Raw genomic sequence first — 24,474 nt, forward strand, 5'->3', positions numbered from 1 at the left:
ATCAGTTCATCAACAGAACAGAAGCATCAATTACAGTGACGATGAAGATTGTGAAATTGTGTGTGGAATTGGGAACGGTGAGGCGGTTGATCGGCCTCCATCGTGTCGATGTCACTGATGAAAGAAGACGGGATTGGTTTCAAAGACTTCTTTGATGAAAGCTGTTGGACGCCTGTTAATCTTTCCTATCCTTTCTCTAACTCACATTTAGATGTAACAAAACAACATTTCTCTTACATTTACTTCTTTTAATAGTTCCATATCCAATTCTTATTTTTGTAATTATTTACATTTTAGTTTTTGAAAATTAAACTGATTTTTTCTCCCTTTCACAATGGTCTGCATCTTTTTTTAAGTAAAAGAGTTGGATTCTTAGTTAAATTCAAAAAATAAAAATGAGTTTTTGAAAACTATATTTTGTCTTTTCTCAAAATTTATCTTAGTTTTAAACCGTAATAAAAGGTAGACAATAATAAACAATAAATTTAAAGATAGAAGAAGTGTTTATAGACTAAACTTTTAAAAATTGAATATCCAAAATCAAATAATTACAAGATCGACTTAAAGTTTTATTTGTTTGAAGAAGTTGTTAATGAACGATGATGATATGTTTGTGTTGAATGAATTATGGATTTGGTAAGGAAGTGATGAAGTGTCCAATAGGAACATCAAAATGAACTCCAATAAGCTGATTGAGAGAGGTTTTAAATATTATACTTGAGGAAGCTTTCCATTGCTGCAAGAAGCAGTTTGTAGATTAATTGTTTTAATAAAATTAAACTAATACTATGTAGCTATCTCATAATAATGGTTAGAAAATTGTATGTAACTCGTGACAAAATCTCTCTCAAATCTTCCCCTTTTTTCTTTTGTCTTTTCCTTTTGGCACCACGCTACATATTCCAATTCCACGAACAGATATGGTAAAATAATTAGGTATATGGATTTTAGTGAACCACAATATTGCAATAAACCTTATACATTTATAAACCCACATATGAATTTTACCCCTTTCTTAATTTCAACAATATTCTTTTATAATATTACCCTTAACCTTTTATTAAGATGTCGAACTATTTTTTAATAGAAATTCTAATCGATTTCTGTTCAAAGGATATTTTGAGAAATTTTTACGGATGACCCAAAATGTAACGACCCGATCCCTTAGGACTTAGGTAAGACCATTACTAAAATAAATGCATGCACATAATTTAAAACAACGCTCAGTTTATTTGAAATAAATGCTACTAAAACAAGAAAAGTTCAAAAGACATTTATTTAATGCAATTGTTAAAACATTAATAGGGTACCCAAATTCTTAAAAACTAACAAAAGTATATAAAAGAGATAATCTTTAGAAATAATTTTCAAACAGTAAAACTAAATATCAAGGGGAAAATAAGGACTCAAATTTTAAGATGCGGAAACGAAAAAGTCTAGTCCCAGTGACACGATCACGAATTCTGCTGCACCATCGCCGGTACATCTTTACCTTTTCCTGAAACATCAACATAAGAAAGAATGAGTATGAAATACTCAGTAAGTAACCTCACCACTAGGGTCAGGCTAGGCATCTATGTCCTCTAGATACCCCCATATGGCATATAAACATATGGAACAAACAAGAGACTGAGTCCTATCCTATTGTAGTTAAGTATGCCCGAAGGAAACACAAAACTGGTGAATCCCGAAGGAAACACAAACTGGTGAGCATCTAACTAATTAATGAGAATATTCACACAGTCTCAATGTTCTAAGAATCAACATTGTATAATTCTAAAACATACATGAAAATCCTTGATACCATGGCTCCATCACATACACATGATTATTAACAACATATTATATCACATTCATGTATACCTTACATCATAATTCCACAACATGCAAGTATGCCTTAACACCAGCAGATCAGACATCGACATATGAAAACACATACTATCACATACTAACGATCAAGTACTTAGGTGTGTATGTAAACAGATCAGAACTTGTGTCAGAACATACTTTGATTCAGGTCATACTGTTAATCAACATGCTAACATTTACCATAACATACACTCATCACACTAGCATACAACTAAAGCTTGGCCCGTGGGCAGTTCTAGTGGTAAGATTACTTTCTAGTGGTAAGATGACTTACCTCAATCGAAACTTTATGGATAACGAAGCTCCGACGGCCAAACTATAACAACAACTAGAAGTAGCGAACCTAACACTGAAAACAACTCAAACAATTTCAGTTCAACCATAACAGTAACATTTGAGACCCAAGTTCAGAATATTAAAAAACTTACCCAAAGGATGAAAGTCACTTCCAATTTCCCTTAACGTGCTCCCTCTAAATTCCAAGTTTCGCTAAAACTCACCTTCAAATAAAAACCCAACACTGTGAATCAAAATGACGAAACCCAATGTTAATAGCTAAGAGATCGAACCGAGCTACCACAACCTTACCTAGAACAGGTCCAACGGCGACAAGGAAGACAGCCGACGACGATTCTGGGTCTGGCAAAGTGTGAAGAAACGGCAGCTGGTCGAATCTGAGCCGGTGAGATGCGAGGGAACGGCAGCTAGACAGATCTGAGTCGGTGAGGTGCTGCGATTGACGAGGAATCTCCCTCGCACAGCGGCGGGTCTGATGAGACAGTGAAGGAAGTGCGGCGTTCGGATCTGAATGGCGGTGAGGTGCTGCGATTGAGAGGAATCTCCCTCGCGTGGCAGCGGGTCTGATGAGACAGTGAAGGAAACGGCGTTCGTGGGTTTGGGAGGAAAGAAGAAGGAAAAATTGGGGGGTTTTACCGTTTGAGGAAGAAGAAGGGGAGTGTTGGTGGGTTTTTTTTTTAAAAAAAAAAATGGTAATAATAAATGTAGGATTGATGGGGGTTTTAAAATATAATAATTAAAAAGGAAAGTGTAATTATAATAATTTCCTTCCGTTTCGAAAGGAAACTTAATTCCTGCCATAACCTTCACATTGAAATTTAAAATTTAATAATTTTAATTTTCCGCCAAACTTAAATTCCCACATTTATACTTGATATCCAAAAATTTCAAAAATGCCCTTCGACCAAGAAATTATTGAATTACCAAGGATAACGTTACTGAAATTACATTATTATATAAAATAATGTGCAGGATGTTACATTCTTCCCTCCTCAAAGAACTATCATCCTCGAAAGTTAAAACACTCTGGGTGTTACATTCTTCCCTCCTCAAGGAACTTTCGCCTTTGAAAGTTCATTCTTGAAAAAGCTTTGGGTACTGAGCTTTCATCTCATCCTCTCGCTCCCAAGTGGCCTCCCTAAATTGGTGGTTTTGCCACAAGACTTTCACAAAAGTAATTTCCTAGGGGCGCAATGTCTTTACTTCTCTGGCAAAGATCTCTATGGGCTTCTCCTCGTAGCTTAAGTTGTCATTCAATTGCAAAGGCTCAAAGTCAACTACATGGGATAGATCTGTCACATACTTTCTCGACATCGAAATATAACAGACATTATGAACTGAAGGCAGTGATAAAGGAAATGCTAATCAGTCAGCTACGGGGAAAATTCGCTTCAAAATCTTGAAAGGTCCAATGCATCATGAACTCAGCTTCCCTTTCCTAACAAACCTCGGAACACCTTATCACCAGTCTCAAATTCCAGGTCTTTATGTCTCACATCAGCATAGCTTTTCTATCGGCCCTGAGCTGTTTGCATATGTGCTTAGATCTGCTGTATTGCCCCATTTTTCGTCTGCACTAATTCAAGTCCTAGCAACTTCCATTCACCAACTTCGTCCTAACATGCAGGAGACCTGCAACTCTTCTCATATAAGGCCTCCAATGGCGATATGCTAATACTAGTATGGTGACTAATAATATAAGCAAACTTTATTAGATGCAAATGAGAGTCCCAACTCCTCAAAAACTCCACCCACACATCCATAACATACTCTCCAATTTTTGGTTCGAACGCTTTGTTTGACCATCAGTCTATGGCTGAAAAGCTACAATAAATTCTAACTGGGATCCAACACCTTCTGGGAGACTCTTCCAAAAATGGATGTAAAACATGGGTTGTCGTTTGACATAGCTGAAACTAGCATCAAAGAGATGTGACAACCCCTTCCATACATAACTATGAAACTTAAGATGCTGAAAACCAACAATACTTTAACACGTTCAAGCTAAGAACTATGAAAACTGTCATAAGCTTAAGAAAGTCTTATCCACTAAAAACATATATTTGAGCTTACCATTCTGTCACAGAGAAAACTTCATAGGTGTAGTGGAGAAACTGGTTATAAGATATAATGTGTCATCTGAAGATACGTACCAGAACAAATCTGGTCAACTAAAAACTGCTTCTACTCTAGAAGCGCTGACTGTGATGTCTTTCTTAGGGTCTACATGTCTAAGAATAACTCTCTCTAATTAAGCCTCACATTCATGAGAAACTCATCATAAGGCTCTATACTGTCATGGGCTATAAAACTTGCTTGAGCCAATCCTCATATTATTCTTTAGCTTTAAAACAATCACATATCATTACTTAGACCCTGTTGTGGATGAGTCTAAAATTCCCTCTGAAAATGAGGTTTTAAAGTCCCTGGATGCTAAAGCGCCAGTCAATTGATAACACATTTCCGTAACCTCGTAATAACCATAATTGATCCCTGAAGTCGGTTTTTACGATAAAACCTTCTTGATTCATAAGTCTTAGCTTAGATTACTCGTACTCCCTAAAGCTAGTTAACTCATTGCCCATGCAAGAGAATACATACTATCTCATACCGCTCCAAACCCACCTATAGCAATTTCTTATTATCAACTCAACTTTGTTACAAGTCTATCCCTTATGTCAATGGTGATATTGGAAGATCCAACTTACTTACTTTTGTGCATCTACCACTTTTGTCTACCTCGAGCTAGATTAAGTTCTTTTTTCAATCAAATTGATGGTCTTGCTAGTTCATGTTTCCAACACTTGCACACAAAGTCCACATCCCTTAAATCTTACTAATGTCCTCAATGTTTTACGTCTTAACTAATGAAGCCTCAACATACCATATCAATAGTTCTCGAACATCTACTATTACTAGAACTCCATTTTAACTTATCCCTTCTTAATCTTCTGTTTCAATAACAGATTCTTGTGTTAAAACAAAGTTCCATATCAATCACCTACATAAGCTAGCTTTCCATCTAACACATATTGTCCTAAAGTTCTACATGATAATGAGGTATTCTTCTTTTACACCAAAACAAATACCTTGTAACCCCTCTTATCAAGCCTTCAAACTATACTTAACTAGGAGTTTTGAACACATTAAATTTCTCTCTTTCCAAGAGAGTAAACTTTCTTGGATACTTATCTCTAATAAAACCATTAAATTCAAGATACCTTTTTTTTTTTTTTTCCACTTTCCATGTGGAACATAATCTCTTTACTAAATTATATTTTACTTAACTCCTCCATAAATCTTATCTCTCTCACTAAGAATTTCCATCTTGTAGAATTCTTCTTTGCCAATTTGCATACTTTTAAACTTCAAAAGACTTTTGTTTCTTCAAATTTGCCTAACTTGGATCTCCTCATCACAATAAGGCTCTGGTTTTTGTCTAGGTATACTAGAATAATCCTTTCATTCCGGAGGAAGTGCATATTTTACCTGAATCTTCTTCCATAATGGTACGGAACAATAGTATCATTGGAGTAGCTACACAACTAACTTTAAGTATAAGAAGCCGAGTAGGCGGATTGGTCCGAGTGGAGAAAAAAAAGGATTGAACTCAAAATATTTTCTGGAGATATATATTTTCCTGGAGAGATGGATAAGATATCCCGACACTATGACATCTTGATACCACCTGAAACAGTAAAAAAAAATTCTAAGAAATCAAAAAAATTGAAAAATTGGATTTATGTCCAGTGGATCACACCTACCAAGAAAAAGTATTTTGTTTTTGTTCGACCTGTAATCATATATGAACTAGCCGACGGTATAAATTTAGTAACGCTTTCTATATTAAGTCTTGCGGTATAGTCCTTCAGAGGTATTTTTAGTGAAAGGACAATTCACCCCCCTTTACCTTTTCCGGCGTCACTCTATAAAATGAGCATCGACAAAGAGCTGAATCAAAAAATCAGTTTGGGACCAATGTAGTGAGTGGTGGTGGGTCTGGTTGTTCCGGGGACAGCTTTCTGGTACGGTTATTGGCTTTGACGCTAAGTCACAGTCTTATCCCTTATTCGATTTCTTCAAAACCAGGCCTGAAGGAAGGAATGAATCAAAAGATAATCGAGAAATAGGTAGCACTTGAGGTCCCTAAAGAAAGAAGGAAAGACAGAATCTTACTAGAAGAAAGAAGCAAGAAGGAAGCAAGTCGTCCTAAAACAATTCGGCAACCTAAACAAATAACACCTTACTTTATTCCCTTTAAGTCCAAGGTCATGTCCAACTATTTTAGCTTCCTTTAATGACATCAACTTAGCTAAATATTCCAAAATAATTCTTCATATCATCACATATACTTTACCTAGTTCATCAAGTTGTAGTATTACCCAAATGATTATGACTTATGAATCCTTTCTAAGATTCTTCTCAAAATGTTGGGTTCTTAATACCTCAAAACATTCAATAAATTTATAGACTCTTTTCCTTTTCCTCCTTATTCATAAAACAACTTTTGACCTTATACTTGAGTACTGACATGTGTAGAAATTTATACTACCACCGATTGCACTATCCAACACAAAACATAACACTAGTCCTTGATCAATTCTTGTCTCGACAATTTTATTCTTTGGCTTAAACATTTAAATACCTTCATTCCTAAATTTTCATAACTCTACATAGTTTCATCAACCTTTAACATTGCTGAACTGAGGTATATATTTGTTCGTTTCTAACATAATTTCCATGAGATTAACTAGTGCCAAGTGACCTCATAATTTACTCTATTTTATTTTTCTTCTTTTGTAGTGTTGTACTTGATAATCCTCTTATACTAACTTTTAACAAGTCACTGACCTAGCATTAGAACATAATTGGTGCATTTAAGCTAAACAAATATTTTAATACACAACTATCCTAAAACTTGTAATTGATAAGACGTACCTGGCGATGACGAGGAATCCGTTTATGGGCCATACGGACAATCTAGACTTACATTGTAAGTCAGTCTACAGAACTCGAAATATGGGCTCTGATACCAACTGTAACGACCCGACCCCTTAGGACTTAGGTAAGGTCGTTACTAAAATAAATGCATGCACATAATTTAAAACGACACTCAATTTATTTGAAATAAATGCCACTTAAAGAAAAGTTCAAAAGATATTTATTAAATGCAATTGTTAAAACAGTAATAGGGTACCTAAATTCTTAAAGACTAACAAAAGTATATAAAAGAGATAATCCTTAGAAATAATTTTCAAACAGTAAAACTAAATATTAAGGGGAAAATAAGGACTCAAATTTTTAGATACGGAAGCGAAAAAGTCTAGTCCCAGTGACATGATCACGAATTCTGTTGCGCCATTGCCGGTACATCTTTAGATACCCGCATATGGCACATAAACATATGGAACAAACAAGAGACTGAGTCCTATCCTATTGTAGTTAAGTATACCCACAAAACTGGTGAATCCCGAAGGAAACACAAACTGGTGAATCCCGAAGGAAACACAAACTGGTGAATCTCGAAGGAAACACAAAACTAGTGAATCCCGAAGGAAACACAAAACTGGTGAATCCCGAAGGAAACACAAACTGGTGAGCATCTAACTAATCAATGAGGATATTCACACAGTCTCAACGTTCTAAGAATCAACATTGTATAATTCTAAAACATACATGAAAATCCTTGATACCATGGCTCCATCACATACACATGATTATTAACAACATATTATACCACATTCTGTATACCTTACATCATAATTCCACAACATGCAAGTATGCCTCAACACCAGCAAATCAGACATCGACATATGAAAACGCATACTATCACATACTAACGATCAAGTACTTAGGTGTGTATGTAAACAGATCAGAACTCGTGCCAGAACATACTTTGATTCAGGTCATATTGTCAATCAATATGCTAACATTTACCATAACATACACTCATTACGCTAGCATAGAACTAAAGTATGCCCGTGGGCAGTTCTAGTGGTAAGATTACTTACCTCAATCGAAACTTTATGGATAACGAAGCTCTGACGGCCAAACTATAATGGCAACTAGAAGTAGCGCCCTAACACTGAAAACAACTCAGACCCAAGTTCAGAATATTCAAAAACTTACCCAAAGAATGAAGGTCACTTCCAATTTCCCTTAACGTGCTCTCTCTAAATTCCAAGTTTCGGTAAAACTCACCTTCAAATAAAAACCCAAACACTGTGAATCAAAATGACGAAACCCAACGTTAATGGCTAAGAGATCGAACCGAGCTACCACAACCTTACCTAGAACAGGTCCGACGGCGACAAAAAAGACGGCCGACGACGGTTCTAAGTCTGGCGAAGTGTGAAGAAGCGACAGCTGGTCAAATCTGAGCCAGTGAGGTGCGAAGGAACGGTAGCTGGATAGATCTAAGCTGGTGAGGTGCTGCGATTGACGAGGAATCTCCTTCGCGCAGCGGCAGGTCTGATGAGACAGTGAAGGAAGCGAGATGTTCGGATCTGAATGGCGATGAGGTGCTGCGATTGACGGGGAATCTCCCTCGCACGGCAGTAAGTCTGATGAGATAGTGAAGGAAACGACGTTCGTAGGTTTGGGAGGAAAGAAGAAGGAAAAATTGAGAGGTTTTGTCATTTGAGGTAGAAGAAGGAGAGTGTTGGTGAGTTTTTTTTTTTAAAAAAAATGGTAATAATAAATGTAAGACTGATGGGGGTTTTAAAATATAATAATTGATGGGGGGTTTTAAAATATAATAATTAAAAAGGAAAGTGTAATTATAATGATTTCTTTCCGTTTCGAAAGGAAACTTAATTCCTGCCATAACCTTCATATTGAAATTCAAAATTTAATAATTTTAATTTTCTGCCAAACTTAAATTCCCGCATTTATACTTAAGATCCAAAAATTTCAAAAATTCCCTTCGACCAAGCAATTATTGAATTACCAAGGATAACGTTACTGAAATTTCATTATTATATAAAAATAATGTGTGGGATGTTACACAAAAATTGGGCCCAAAATGTCAAATGATCCATTTTTAAAAAATAATGTCAATTGACCCTCTGCTGACATTGCCATACCAAATTACGTAAATTGCCCTTACACCAGCCTTACGAGGTAAATCTCACTCTTGTCTAATTAAACGCTCTTGCTCTCGCTTGAAATTCCCTGGTTTGATGTGATTGCTCGTCAGTGTACTGTTGATTTAACAAAATGTCACGACGGAAGCCTCAAATCAAATCAATAATACCTAAACATAATACAATGGTGATTCCTTTAAACTCTAAACTCCATTTTAAAGGTGATTACTTCTCTGATTTTCCACGGTGTTTTGTTGAACGGAGATTTTTCGAACGGGGATTTCCAAGACGAGGTTTTCTCAGAAAGGAACAACTTTTTCAGAAAGGTGAATTATTTTGAGTCTGTTTAATTAATTTTTATGTGTTATTTCTGGAAGGGTAGCATTACGAAATTTTGCATTGGGAGAGAGTAAGAAAAAGGAACAGTAAGAGAGAGAACGAGATTATGAGAGAGGGCGAGATTATGAGAGAGAGCGAGATTTTGAGAGAGAGCGAGAGTACACTTCAATTGCTTATACAACTTAATGACAAATGTTCTCTTGCTTTGTAGAATGACAAAAATGTGTCTATTTATTCGATTTGGAGGTGCTTGGGATGAGAATGAAAGTTCGTATATTGGAGGATAGTTGAAAGGAATCGTTGTGCCCCCTACAGTGAATTTAAGAACTTAAATCTCGCATTTACAGGGCTACAAAAGTCAGTTCTTTAGAGTTTGATCTTATCCTGAAAGTTAAATATAATCTTGAATTTGAAGTCCTTCCACAATGCATAACGGATGATGATGATCTTCACTTCTTTCTTTTGCGAGAAGAGCTTAGTAGACTTCAGATAGCTGTAACGTTGAAGTATAAATAGGACGAAAGGGTTGGAATGGGGTTTAGAAATGTGAGTTCTGATGATATGACTTTGGACAGACAATACGAAGAATCATATCAGTTTCGTCGGGAAGAGGATGATATTCCATTGTCTACCAACACCGTACCATCAACATTCGATTATATAGATTGTGGTCCTTCAGTGGATGTGGATGTGAATGAGTAACCAGCAGGATTGAATGAAATGGATCGTGATCATGGAGATGTGCGTCGTTCTACAACAGCTTCAGTGGTTCCACCATCTGTGTCTTCAAGTCAAACAGAGTTGATTATGCATGACACCTCTTCATCTGGGACAGATGACGTTGAAGTTGGTCAACTATTTTTGAGCAAAAAGGATTTGAAAATGAGATTGTCTATTCTGTCCATAAAAAAAAAATTGAATTTAAGGTCAAAAAATCAACCAAATCTCTGTTCACTGTCAATGCATTAGGGAGACATGTAAGTGGAGCCTTCGTGCAATTAAAATGGAAGGGTCTGATATATTCAAGATCACAAAGTACTGCAGTTCGCACACATGTTCCATAGGAATGTTGAATCACGACCATAGACAAGCAACTGCTACGGTTGTTGATCAATTCATCAAAGATAAGTTCACTGGCATAGGACGTATTTATATACCTCGTCATATCGTTGAGGATATGAAGAGAGATTATGACGTGAACATAAATTATGATAAAGTGTGGCATGCAAGGGAAGCCGCATATGATCTCACTAGAGGTACTCCAGAATACTCATACTCCATACTACATGTCTATGGAGAAGCCTAAAAATAGAGAATCCGGGTACAGCCTTTGAGATCGAACTTGAAGATGAGGTGTATTTCAAGTATATGTTTATGGCATTAGGGCCTTGTATTAGAGGTTTTACAAGCTGTCGGCCTTGTATTATTGTTGATGGGTCGCACTTGAAAGGAAAATACAAAGGCACCAAGTTGGTTACGGTTTCTATGGACGGGAACAATCAATTATACCCACTAGCATATGCAATAGTGGACAATGAAACCAATCGATTATGGAAATGGTTTATGTCAAACTTGAAATGCAGTATCGAAGAACCCAATAATCTAGTGTTTGTGTTTGATCGGATGGTATCTATCGGTAATGTTATTCGTGCATTTTTTCCCACAGCATTTCATGGATTATGCACATGGCATATAGAACAGAATCTGGTTACAAACTTTAAGGATAGTACGGTTGTTGGGATATTTAGAGATGCAGCAAGGGCATTTCGCATGACAGAGTTCTAGACAAAATGGGACGAACTTCGCAGTTTTAGAGACGGTGCTGTCACAAAATATTTAGAAGACATCGGTATTCAAAGGTGAGCACAGGTTTACCAAATAGAACGAAGATATGATAACATGACATCCAACAGTGTAGAGTTTTTCAATTCCTTAACTAAAGAGTATCGACTGATGTTCATAGTATGATTGATTGAACATGTTAGAGGAATGCTCCAATCGTGGTTCTACGAACGGTGGAATTACAGGGCATTTCGAACGACATTGCACTCTGACTACTGTGAAACTCGATTGGCAAGTGAAGCTGATTTTCCAACGGGCTGTGGATAGGTCCAGCTTCGATCGATCCACGTCATAGTAGTGAAGTAGGGATGGTACTGTGACTGTCAATGGCTCTAGCCAATTCACCAGCTTTGTCATTGGTGTGTATGAGGGAAATGAATTGCAAGGACCATCTAGTGGTCACTGATATTCATCGCCGTGTAAACGAAATCCACATCTACCCATTTGACATCGAATTTTCTAGTGACGTAGTCCTTATACGTGTCTTCATCTTCCCATGCTAGGGCCTCCAGAAGTGACTTATTCTTTATTCGTTTAAATACCCCACCACGAGCATTGAGGTGACTCTTTCAAATAAAATAAGAAGTTAAGTAAAGAAGTAAAGACCAGGAAACTTAACGAAATGAGAAGGTAAGAAACGAAATATCAAAATTTACCGTTACACCAATTGGTAAGATGGTGAACTTATGCATGCACATGTCGGGCCAGGTATAAAATTTATCTTTCATAAAATAAAATAAAGTATTTATGGTCTGCACGAAAAAATAATATGTTAGTAAAAGTACAAGATATCCAACATGTAAAGACGTAAAGACTAGGACACTTACATCGCACTCGACCAACGAATTCGAGGTAATCAATTCCTTGAAGAATTGCTTGTCGAGTGGTTAAAAGAAGTTCTCTCGAACCTCGTTGTCTGTGTTGTCATCCGAGATCCAGTCCATCATTTCTATCAGGATATTGTGTGGAACATCGTGTGCTACGTTATATGTGACGATCGATCTGGATATTGACGTAGCTACACCTAGGAGAGGATGTTTAGCCACATTTTTCTTCTTTACTTGGGCTAGGGGTGTATATTTATCAACCGGTTTTCTCTTACGACTAATTCTTCGAGATTCCTATATAAATAGATAACAAAACGTTACTCATTAATAAATATAAAAATATAAACAAAGATTACTGATCAATAAATTACTCACCAGTGGAACTCCTTCTGTGGTCGTAACAATCCCAGAAGTGTCTGCCTCTGGGATGCCAGACATATCAGTCTTTATATGTGGCATGGCGAGTAAGGTAGACATGTCGGGCTCTGTTTGTTGGACGTCGGCCTGTATAGGTTCGACGTCAATCGGTGATGGCAGTAGTGGTATCAGGCTGTATAGGGGGGGTGGGAGTAGGTGAAGTGGTGGTATCAGGCTGTAGAGGGGGGATGGGGATGGGAGTGTCAGAGGCAGTCACAGTCGTATCGGGATCCCGAGATGGGATGGGTGACCTCCTCATTCACCGTGGACCCTTTAATTAGTAAAGTAAAATGGTGAGTTCACGAACACGTAAAAGCTAAACACATAAAGACATAAAATGATACAAACCTTGCACATAGACTGCAACAATGACAAGATGGCCGACAATTACCCTTTCATATCAGTCATGTTTTCCTCCATACTGGAGACACGACTATCTAAACCCGATATACGGACATCCAACCTCGATAGTGAGCTGTCAATAGACCGCAGGTATGAATAAATAGACTCGTCTGCATTAGCTCCCTCCCTACGATGAGCAACACACTCAGGACACTCCTTATCCACAGGTCGCTCTGTACCGGAGTCCGCAAGAAAGACATCAACTTGGTTCAACTCGTCCTCCTCGCGTACATCCCCCATCATATCATGGAACATATCATCACTACGTGTGTATGTCCCTCTTTCCACCCTTCCATATTCAGCATCCTCGTGCTCAGAATGCTCGGGTTCATCCCCTCCCTCCACCCTGACAACCTCATCATTGTCATCTCCACGATGGCCATCACCGTCACTTTCACTTTTGAGACTACCCCCCTCACTTGTCGACCTATTGCCACTTTCAGAACTATCATCATCTGCACCTAGCTCAAATATAGGTCATCGTTCCACTGGGGTATCCCGAAACTCCCTTTCAGCATCTGACATCACAGTGCCCTCTTTTACTTTTATCTGCATTAACAACCCAGTAAACTGGTTAGTGTCAATTTAACAACCAGATAAACATATTATGCATAGAGTAAACATACATTGTTAGACTCGAATATCTCTTTCTCGAGTACTTTGAAGAACACTGAATGGGAGTATAACCATCGTAATATGCGGGGCAAAGCCATCTTGCTCCTTCGCTCTGCAATGTTCCCAGCTATCGATGAAGCTAGGATCTCGTACGTCCATACCTAAATAAAATTTAAAATATATTAAGAATAATAGTAATGTTAGATCAAACAACACGATTATTATGTTAATCAAATTTATCTGGAACGCTTGTGGAAATCCACATAAGGAGTATTTCATAACATAGTTTTTATTTGCTTTGACCTTCGTCTTGTATAGACTGCTCTTATCATTCAAGGCAGTCTTTAGGGCATCCAATGTCCTCTCCCAAATAATGGTACCCCAATCAAGACTATTGTAGTACTCCAAGTTTTGAACGTCCTTGGAACATTTAAGATTGATTGCATTTTTCTGTTTGTTTTTCCCCACCATTGCGACCTCAGTATAGTAAACTAGACTGATCTTCACAACATCATCATCATTTTCAAACTTTAAGTCCTTGTATTTTTCTTCAAGGTCAAAGAGATGTAAAGTGTCCTTCGTCACTCGATTACCAAAATACTTGATAGCAAGTTCATATGAGGACTGCTAGTTCCGATCAACTCGTGATGGGGATTGCCACAAACCAATCATCACCAAAAAGTCATCCTTCGAAAAGGTGACAACCTTCCCACAGACAGAGAATGACATTGAGTCTGATTTTGTCCTCTTCACTTCTCTAAGCAACATGTGATGGACAATTGGCTGTTGAACACCATATCAACGTCAAAAAATGGCCCAAAAATTGTTCTTTTGAACATGGCCAACTGCGTTAGCGTGAGCTTCTCTTTGACAATCTTATTTGCATTAGCAATGTGGGGCAAGCTGGTTACTTGACCGGGAAATCAATCGACTTCGGCTATTCTAAAACGTGTAGCCATTTTAAATCACTCCTGCATTTATTAAAAAATTCAATCAGTAAACTCCTTTAGAAAAAAAAAATGTAAAACAACATTTTGTTTAAATCTCGCTAGAATCGCTCTCGTTGGCATCGCTCTTGCTAGAATCACTCTCACTAGCATCGCTCTCACTAGAATCGCTCTCGCTGGCATCGCTCTCTCCGGTGTCACTCTCTCCGGTGTCGCTCTCTCCGATGTCGCTCTCTCTGGTGTCGCTCTCTCTTATCTCCCTCACATTCTCTCTTTTTACTCGTCTTCAACCACATAACACATCGAAAACCAGAAAAACAAACATAAAAACTATGGGTTCACTTATCTCGCTCACATTCGCTCTCTCCGTTATCGCTCTACCGATTTCACTCTCACTTATCTCGCTCACAAACTTTTTCTACTCGTCTTCAACCACAGAACACATCGAAAACCAAAAAAACAAACAAAAAAAACCATATTGAAAGATTTACCGATAAGATTCGATTTGTCAGTGGCAGTAGAATCGTTTGCAAGTCGAAAATAGTTTTTTCGTTTATGAGCGATACGAAGCCGTTAGCCTTGGAAAGTTTGAATGAAGAATAGTTTAGTTTTGGTGGGTTCTCAGTAAAAAGGTAAGAAGACGAAATAAGGGAAATTTACGTAATTTGGTATGGCGATGATGTCAGTAGAGGGTCAATTGACATTATTTTTTAAAAATGGGTCATTTGACATTTTGGGCCCAATTTTTAGGTCATCCGTACAAATTTCCCGGATATTTTTAAGATACGTATGAAAATCCAAACATAAAATTACAGGTCAATGATACTATTACACCTTTTGAAAAGTATTTTTTCCAATTAATTTGTTTATATGAAAATTAACTTTAAAAAATAAATATCCAATATAAATTTAAATTGTGTTCATGTTTTGAATAAAGAAACTGAAAACAATTAAGAAAATATCGTCCTTGAAATGTAGTGTTATTTATGAGTGATGAGGAGTTTTGATTTGGAAGAAACAGTTACAAGAACAAGATGGAAAAGTTAGTTCAGGATTACAAATTAAAATAAAATAAAACAAAACAAAATAAAATAAAAATTTAAGGGAAAAACCAACTCAAAGACTAAAGTGATCCCTTTGAAAATAAGGGACTAAATGTATCTATTCAAATTCGGGACAAAAAATATTTTTTCTTTTTAATTATTTGTTTAAAGAATGTTTAATCGCACCAAAAACATGGGAAACTGTTTTATTAATTATTTTTTAAAGGATGTTTTCAAAAATTCTAGGTCATATTTGGAAAATAAAACAAATGTTAAAAGATAGTTGGAAATTATAGTAAAGAAATGGTAAGAAATTAAGGTTTATTTTGGGATTACATTTGTAATTGTAAAAAGTGGTAATGGAAAATTTCTAATTGCCTATCTTATTTGAAAAAAATGAATTATTTATTAATCTATCAAATCATCTTTTAATTTTGATTAACGTGTAGAAGCTAATAGATACTAACTTCTAGAATTAGCTTCCATAAAAATTTATTAACTTTTTAATTATTTAAATAAATATATTATATTAATATCCTTTTATATTAATATATTTTGTCATATATATTTTTAAATTATAATTGATTGTTTTTTATAAGATTTTTTAAAGATTTTTAGCAAATAATTTAGATTATATAAAATTAATTGAAATTTAAATCATATACAATTTAAAATTAATTATAAATTAGTTGTTCTTAAAAAAGAATTGAAATAATAGACCTAGTTTGATTAATATAATTAAATTACACCAATTTAGTATTAATTTATCAAATGTCGTAACTAACTTTTTTCAATTTAAAATTAAAATTTACCAAACATTATTTTACTTCGATTCACAACTAATTCTTCTAAGAACATAGTTGCTAACAATTATTTTAAAAGCTAAACAAGTCCAAATAGAATCTAAGAAAGTTTTAATATATATATTTATTTATTTATTGTACAAATATTATACCTTCACCTATTAATTAATTAATTTTTTATATTTTCAAAATCTAAGGATAATATTTTGAAAACTAAAAAAGAAAGTTAAAAAACACTCAGGTTTGACCTAAGAATAAGTGTTTTATTAATAAAGGTGAAAACTATAATTGAGAAATGGGGAGAAAATAAATTTAAATCTTAAAAATGAAATACTAAATTTGAGATCATTATCAAAGAGCCATAATTTTTAATAACTTGTTTTTGTTTAACTTTTACTATATTTGATTATGAATTCAAGTATTTTTTGAAAAACGTGATGAAAAAATTAATTTAAAACCAAAAACAAACGGTCATCAAACTTAAATTTTCAAAACTTTTTAACATCAAGTGTGTGAACGTACTAATGTCGGATAAACGTCATTTTCAAATTTAAGTGAAACCAAAACCAAATTGGGATTAATTAATGATATGAGTTGTTGAAATACCAAATTGGGATTAATTAATGATATGAGTTGTTTGTAGGAATTGTGAAGAACGGCTTTTGAGTAAAGATATTCAAAAAAATTTGATAATTCGAAAATTAGATCAATCTAACTTAATCCATACAATTTTGGTCAGATTATCAATTTTTTTGAATTGTATTATATTCAAATAAATGAAAATTTTATGGGTGGTTGGTTCATTGGTTAACTTTAACTAAACCAAACAAATCTGAATTTATTATTAATTTTAAAAAGGATGTTATTTTTATTTATATTACAATTACTTTTACATTTATTTTATTTTATTTCATGATTGTTTTGATTAATTTATTATTCAACAACTCTTAAAAATAATTTTTTTATAATTTTTTTATAATATATAAATTGAAATTGAGTTTTAATTCAATATATGAAAATATTTCAATATAAGTTTTACATATTAATGTATTACTTATTTTTATAAATAACTCGACTAATATGAACCAATTCAACTCAATCCACAAACAACTCTCTGTTGAGGAATATCAAAATGAACACAAGAAAATCGATTAAGAGGGGATTCAGATACAAATGTGAGGGTGAAATGGTACTCGAGGGGGGATTCAACTGTTACCAAGGTTACCACAAGAACACAGCCCCAATTATTTATCCTTAATTAGTTTTATTCTTGAACAATCAGTTTCTTCCTGATTTTTCAACACTTAGTTTAATTTTCTCAAAAATGTGTTGAATAAAAGATGAGATGTTGAAGTATTGAGTGGAGAGGGTAATTTTGTTGATCAATTTCTCTAATTTTGACTCTGACCAATTCACCAACCCACCAACATTGTGGTCTTCTAGTAAACTCCACAAAACTCTGTCAAAATTCCTAAACTAAACACTTTTGTTTCTTTCCTTAAAAAAAAAAAAACAAAAAGTCCTTTTAAGACGAGTGGAATTTTTTCAAGAAAATTCATGTGTCCTTCTAGATGTTGTGGCTATAAAATAAATATGCAAAACAATACAAGAGATAATATGTGATAGTAGTTGTCAGATTTGATTTTTGTAGAAGATTTAGAATTGTTTAAATGTTTTTTCATGTACATTGATGGAGTGAGATAATTTCTTAATGAACACAGTACTATAAAATTAGACTTTAATGTCTATTTAAAACTGACATTATAGGGGTACAATGTCGGTTGAAAACCGATATCGAAGATTGTATTATAAAAGGTCTTTAATGTCGGTTTTAAACCGACATTATAGCTAACTGAAATTTCAATGTTGATTTTCTACAATGTCAGTTAAAAACCAACATTGTACACCATCTTCAATGCCAGTTGAAAACCGATATTGTACACCATCTTCTATGCCAGGTCTTTACTAATTTTTTTAATAATTGTCCGATATTTTTTTTAATGCCTCATTTTTTAAAAATGTCTAGTCTATTTTTAATGTTGATCAAAGAGTTAAGAATCGATATTAAATGTCTTGCTTTGTGTCAGGAAATATCTGTCATCATATTTTATTAGAAAATATAAAAAATTTGTTGGTTGTAATGCGCGCATGCTTGTTATAATATATGCATGTTTACTATTTTGAGTGGTAAGCGAACAATATTTCTCTTCCACCTATAAATGCACAATACCCAAACCTAAAATATAACAATAGACACAACAATATACTCTACCACAAAACTAAATACAAAATTACTTAAAATACAATAACACACTCCAAAGAACTACAATAAAGAATACTTCTATGGTATAGATAATACTTTGTCCATCCACAAACAACAATTAGTACTTCTGATCCATTCTATAAGTACTTATCAAATATTAATAAACAAACTAATCAACACTTATATATCGATAGCACACTTCCATAGAGCAATAATTAAAATTATCATATCCAACACTCATATGGAATCACCCATCCCTCCAAAACTACAATTAAAAATAACAAACACTACTATAATATTAATAATCATATATCCCTTCACAAACATCAATTAGTACTTCCATGAGTACTTAAACCAAATATACATAAATAAAAAAACTATACACAAATCTTCCGACAAAAGGATCATGGTTAGATAATATCTCGTCTATCCACAAACAACGATTTGTACTTCTGATTCATTCTAGACTTGCATATTTTACTCAAAACTCATCAAGATTCATTCTAAGCCAACATTTACATTCTATTAAGACATGAAAACAATCAGTGTAGCCTTACACAAATCAGCCAACAAAATTTGTCCATTGTGTTGGAATTATGTCAATTTCTTATTGGGTATATACTACAAAAAGAAAAAAAAAAAAAAAGAACTCAACATAAGTTTACATCATTTCTTAAATTGTAGCTCGCGTATAAAAAATAAATAATTTATATACGAGACTAGTAATGAGAGTACTAGAATTATGCACTATAATCTATCATCGTTGTTGGTCTCATTCCTGTACACAAAGCTAAGACATCTGCATCATCAAACAAATCATGATCAAGAGGGAGTGTATGGATATGAACCTGTGGATTGTGAAACTTTATGTTATAATGCAAATGCTTTACAAGTTCAAATAGAAAGTTAAACTCCAAATGCATCATCAAACTTTATGTAGATTATGAAACTTTATGTTGTACTTACACTCATTCCCTTTGCTAGATACATTATCAGAGAAATATATATATTCCTTTCAGATATATACACCATCTATTAAGAAGACATGAACTAATCCATAATGATACAATGTTTGCCTATGTAAATTGCTTTTACAAAAAGCTAAAACAAAAGTATGTTTGTAACTTTTAAATGCTGCACCAATATAGAAACTGGTATCTAAATGATACAATGTTTCTCTAAACAAATTTCTTTTATATTAAAATTTGGCACTGAGGATAATTCTTTAAAGGTTATAATCTTGCAAAGGCACCAAATTTATACTTTACGTTTTAGATAAAATGCAAAACAAACAAAAATAGAGCAACGAAGAGCTGGCAGCAAAGAAAAATGGGCAGAAAAAACCTACAACAATACATAACAATGGTCAGCTCAAGAAGTAAAAAAAAAAAAAGTTCCCAAAACAACAAAACCATTCCATACATTGCCAAAAGAACCAAGTGGAAAATGCTAAGATCATAAAATGAGAGGAAAAGAGAGTGACTAACTCGAATTACAAAGCTTGTAGGCCCAACTTGTTCTGCTTATCTTTGGCTTCTCTTCTATGGAAACATTTGATTATTATTGATATGGATAGATTAACTTAAAGATGTAGATGAAATTTCTTCAAAACCATTCATTTTTCTAGCACAATTAATCCTCTGTTATGTAGTTTGTGAGATGAGTTTGACAATTTTGGTTGGATTAATTTAAGCAAATCTTCTTGCTTTTCTGTTTTAGAAAAGAAAATGACACCACCAGATTATTATCTCCTTGCGAAACATCATTTTGACAATTCATAACTCCAACTCATGTACAGAAATGACCAAAATAGTTTTGTGTGTGGTATAATTTTAGCAAGAAACTCCTCTTTCATGGAGAGAAATGAAAAAATATTCAAAGGAACACACAAAAAAAAGGCCAAAAGAAAAGAGTCTCAACCTATTCACAAAAAAGCAGAAAAACAAGACCAGACTCAAAATTCAACAAGAAGTGTATGCAAAATTAGGACGATTATGATGAATAGCCACAAGTTTCATACTATCTCAAATCATGTATACCAGCAGGTTAAAGTTCCCATAACAGTCAACAATATCGAATAATGAACAAAAACAATTAACAATGTGCATTAAACAATACAAAATCCCGCCAATACAAGGGCTGAATCATAACATTTCGACATGTGAGATTAAACTACACGTCATCGGAAAGTAGATAATCAATATAGAAACTGGATATAGTAACGTTTGAAAGAATTTCGTGGAGACAAACAATAACAAGGAAAAATTAGATAATCTTAAGCTATTTTCAAAACTAAAATATAAACCAAGAAAATGTTCTATAAGTACATTAACCACCAAATAAAAAGATGAAAGCAAGACCATCAAGCAAGTTCATATTCTTGAACCAATTTTCATTTCAACACTTCAAAATCTTATGAACCATAATCAACAACAATACCTAAATTTGTTTATACAAAATTTTCAGATATACTCAAAAGAACGAATAAAATATTAAAGACTAAAATACAATTTTTTTTAGAAAAAGTTCTAATATACACTTGAAATACACCAAACAAGACTATCAAACAAGCACATATTCTTGAACTAATTTCATTCCAACATTTCAAAATCTCAAGAAGCTTAATCATTGGAATAAAAAAACCGAATGAAATAACTTTAAATTATTAAATTGAAAATAAATATAAAACGAAAATTTTACCTTTTGAGCAAGCAAATAACTCAAAAACCCGCACAAAATTGTGAAGAGCTTCACTCAACCCATAAGCTTGAACATATCTAACCCGGAGCTCGAAAATTGGAACAGATCTAAAAAAAAAACTTGCATGGCAAGATCTGAAGACCTACAAGTAGATTGGGAAAATAGACTCAGATCTGAAAGACCTAGGACCAGATTTGCCGATCCGATGCTGGCGATGAGCTGAACGGCGAACAAACAATGATGGCTGAGCGAACGAAGATCTGATCTATGCTGGACGGAACTGCATGAGCGATATCGAACATAGATCTGAGATCTGACCAACACCGACGACGTTCGCTTGCTCCAAAGACAATGAAGTTGACGACGGAGCTGACGAACAGTGAGATTTACACCTCCACAAACGGAGTTGACAATGGAACTGACGAAAGATAACCCAATCCGAGTCTCGCATTATGAGAGAGTAGCAGTTCTAGACCTTGGTGACTTTTCCCAAAACAATCCGCTTCCCACTATCTTTAAGGGGGGGGGGGGGGGGGGTGGGAAGGGGGGAAGGGGGGAAAAGAATAAAACATTGGAAAATGTGAACTAGAAAGGCCAGTGAGTGACACTCTTCAAATGAAAACAAGTTTTGTTTAAGGAACACATTTTTGGAAAAACAACTTTCACATTGAAACAATCATCACACATAATAATGCAACCCTCCCAGCCTGGTAACTGGATATCGCTGACATGATCATGTATTTTCTCGGTAATTCCCGATATGAATGATGTGGAAACAATCCTAGTACCCTTATAGCTCGTCGAATATACACGTGTTGAAAATATCCCGTTAGACGTGCTATAGACACGCTAACAATTTCCCATGGTTCAATCCCAGTTTCCATTGCAAATCACAACAAGCAGAACAACACGAATCACATTAATCAATAAAATCCAGAAAACACATTTTCCAATCATGCCAATTTTCCAAACTTTACATATATATATATATATAATTCACCATACGAAAATAATAAAACCACTCATAGTCCTTTTGTTATTCCTCAGGAATTCTCCTAGCACAGCTCTTAACCCGGATTTCCTTAAATTCCACTTCTTTTCAAAGAAATCCCAAATTAGTCCAAAATTCTTCCATCAATTTCATTTTAATCTAAAAAGATAACTTAAAAGTAAAATAACCACCTTACCGCCTTTAAAAAATACCAAAATAGGCCTAACTTTTCAAAATACAGCCTTTAGAGGTTATTTTGTAAGCTGATGGGCGCTATGGCTGCAAGGTAGGCATTATCGTGCATAGCTGGGCACTGCTAGACCAACCTTGTCACATGTGTCCCATGAGGCCTTCCCTAACCTCAAGATAACTTAGCCATCACATGACTTCAACACAAAGGTATTGCCTCGCACACTCATGCAATCAACTAACCTCTAATTGCCTTAGGCAATACCTTGCCCTAACCTCTCAAGTCCTTGTGTGCCACATGTCCTTACTCTCGGCCAACACCTTGTGTTTGACATGTCCTTCATACCCCTACCTAGACAACTCTTTCATGTCATTGCTCGGCTGACTTGCGAAGCACAACACTCATTGCTTGGTGTCTTGGTCGTGTGCTTCACACTAACGCATGGTGTCTTTATGCGTGCCACACTTAGTCAATAAGCTTGCCTAAACTCTAATGACAATGTCATCTCCTAAACTTCAAATGGCAAGGCCATTGTTTTGCACGCCTTCATCCCAATGCATGGCATCAACGCATGCCTTTCACACTTACCTAAAATTTTGTCTCCTAAAACCTCACTTAACTACACTTATATTTTAGCCTTTAAGGTCTAGTTTTCAACACTTAAGGCATTTTCCTCCTCATTTATCCTTTTTCAAGCTTCCTTACTAACCAAGTTCTAACCTAACTAACTTAGGTGAAATTTCAGGGTTTTATATTTACCATCTCTTAAAAAAAAATCATCCTCGAAATTTAACGAACACTTATGTACACAAACCAAACAAAAAATTTTATTTAATAACAAAGTTTTGATTACAACACTTGTTTTACACTACTCCTCCAGAGTCTTGCTCTTTGACTCTTCTAGCATCGGGCATCTCCTCATCTTGGGTAAAGGTATATATTTTCCCTGTGGTCGATTGTGCTCCCCAATCTCATTTTTCTTGGTTCCACCAACATGTCGTCTTCTTGAATTTGAGGGTTTTACTCCTTGATTAAAAGTTTGTGATACATTTCCCCTTTCATGACCCACTACTTGGGGACACTCACACTTAAAATTTCTTGGTTGTGCACACCTATAGCAAGTATGCACTTGCTCCGGACATCTTCCCCAATGATATTTATTACAGGTTAAACATCTGGGTCTTTGATTAGCACTAGCCACAGATTCTTTTAGATGATCCGAGTAGGTTTGTCCAAATGATTTCCTCAATTGACTCGCTCCTCTAGAGCTTGTTCCTAATTTTGTGGTTCCCTTTCGCTTAAACAAACCTTTATTTCGCACTCCAAGAGTAAAATTTTTACGTTCTTCTTTATTCTACTTATTCACTGACAAACTACCTTCTAGCCCTTGTTCCTCCACGGACATACTTTTTTCAACTCTCATCGCCTCTTCGACCAACTTCGAAAACTCTACCCATGCCGCACTTTCCGTCACGGACGTCCTGATCTCCTTCTTCAATCCGGCTTCAAACCTCTTACAACGTTCTCTCTCGTCCTCAATAATATTTAAAGCATACCTTGAAAGCTTGGTGTACTTTAATTCATATTCCACTACAGTCATACCTCCTTGTATGAGTTGCAGAAATTTATCTCGCTTCGTATCACAAAACGATCGAGGGTAAAATTTCTCATAGAAAGCCTCGCGAAATTCTTTCCAGGTAGGTTCACCCTTCCCTCTCATCCTACTTTCTACCACCTTCCACCAATCTTCTACCCACTTTTGAAGTAAAAAAGTTGCAAGATTTACCTTCCTGTCTTCACGATGCCGCATTACTTTAAAACACTTCTCTATTTGATTAATCTAC

At 35.0% G+C, this 24,474-nt stretch overlaps 1 long non-coding RNA gene across 1 annotated transcript; it reads right to left on the reverse strand.

Annotated features, from left to right (window-relative positions):
• Positions 1 to 1,248: 1,248 nt before the first annotated feature.
• On the reverse strand, positions 1,249 to 2,922 carry LOC120088415 (uncharacterized). Its single transcript, XR_005484918.2, has 4 exons — positions 2,458 to 2,922; positions 2,298 to 2,369; positions 2,144 to 2,218; positions 1,249 to 1,498 (listed from the first exon to the last, which is right to left on the reverse strand). It is a non-coding gene; the product is annotated as an uncharacterized LOC120088415 (long non-coding RNA).
• Between the last annotated feature and the right edge of the window lie 21,552 nt (positions 2,923 to 24,474).

Source organism: Benincasa hispida, chromosome 1 (genome assembly GCF_027475165.1).
Source record: "Benincasa hispida cultivar pf3 chromosome 1, pf3_genome.v1.1, whole genome shotgun sequence".
NCBI classification, from domain to species: domain Eukaryota; kingdom Viridiplantae; phylum Streptophyta; class Magnoliopsida; order Cucurbitales; family Cucurbitaceae; genus Benincasa; species Benincasa hispida.